Source organism: Poecilia latipinna, unplaced genomic scaffold, assembly GCF_001443285.1.
Source record: "Poecilia latipinna isolate Pla-1442-1.1 unplaced genomic scaffold, P_latipinna-1.0 Scaffold3121, whole genome shotgun sequence".
Classification (NCBI taxonomy): domain Eukaryota; kingdom Metazoa; phylum Chordata; class Actinopteri; order Cyprinodontiformes; family Poeciliidae; genus Poecilia; species Poecilia latipinna.
The window spans coordinates 41,416-42,820 of NW_015115737.1; the positions used below are offsets into that span (position 1 = coordinate 41,416).

At 39.6% G+C, this 1,405-nt stretch overlaps 1 protein-coding gene across 1 annotated transcript in view; it reads right to left on the reverse strand.

Annotated features, from left to right (window-relative positions):
* Positions 1 to 1,405, reverse strand: part of kif16ba (kinesin family member 16Ba) — a gene marked incomplete at its 5' end in the record, with an annotated part of 31,666 nt that overhangs the window by 14,264 nt on the left and 15,997 nt on the right. The window lies entirely within an intron of this gene.

Sequence of the window (1,405 nt, forward strand, 5' to 3'; positions counted from 1 at the left end):
TGACTAGCTAATGTTAGCTAAAGATGACTAGCTAGTATCAATACAGAACCTTAAGCTTAACAAGTAGCTTGTAGGCTACCGATGTTGTTTATGTCCAGCTATGATTCATTTTTCCCCAAAAAAAGTTGATTCCCCTTGTTCTTAGAGAGAGCGAGTCTCTAACCCTAACCCTTCGCTCACACACATCGTTCAACCAGACAGCCATTTGTAATCCATGGGGGGGGGGCCGAAAATGTTTGGAAACCACTGGGTTAATGTGTGGTTCAGTTCAGTTCTAGTCCAGTGGGGAGATTCAGCTGATGCTCAAGATCTGGAGCGCAGCAGCTGCGGTTATTTCTCTGCTGATTTGCAGCGACACTCAGCAGGAGAACCTCAAGGTTCTGGTTCTGATGGACTAAATGAGCCCAAATATTTAGTTTTGTCTTATAAATAAAATTTCCAGGCCCAATCATAAGGATAAATACTCAGATCATGAACTTTATTATTTTTTTAATTCAAACGAAAAATAAAATGCACATCACACCGAGCTAATATTGTGTAGTTCTGATGTTTTACACTGTCGGAACAACTCAGATCTACGAGATACTTTTCTCTGTATTCCTGTCAGCTCTTCAGAGAAACGAGCTGCTAGCAGCGATGCTAATTCACTCCGTTACAAAACTTAATCTTGTTCCTGTCGCTCCCCTGATTAAACTACAATTACGATCCTCTGCACTGAGCAGCTCTCTGACAGCAGACGGTGTGTTTGTGCACAAGTTTTACTAAATATTGTATTATAACCGAAATCAGAGATGTAACTTCTATCATGAATATAGACTAGCAACAAACCCTACAAATTACAATGAAATAATGCTACTTTAGCTAGCCGTTAGAAGTAACACCCATAAACGTTTCCCCAGGAATAAGGTCAGTAGCACTACAGCATTAGCTCCTGCTAATCATCATGTTGGTGTATCGCTTTAGCATTAGCTCCTGCTAATTATAATGTTGGAATAACGCTTTAGCATTAGCTCCTGCTAATTGTCATGTTGGTATAACGCTTTAGCATTAGCTCCTGCTAATCATCATGTTGGTGTATCGCTTTAGCATTAGCTCCTGCTAATTATAATGTTGGAATAACGGTTTAGCATTAGCTCCTGCTAATTGTCATGTTGGTATAACGCTTTAGCATTAGCTCCTGCTAATCATCATGTTGGTGTATCGCTTTAGCATTAGCTCCTGCTAATTATAATGTTGGAATAACGGTTTAGCATTAGCTCCTGCTAATTGTCATGTTGGTATAACGCTTTAGCATTAGCTCCTGCTAATCATCATGTTGGTGTATCGCTTTAGCATTAGCTCCTGCTAATTATAATGTTGGAATAACGGTTTAGCATTAGCTCCTGCTAATTGTCATGTTGGTATA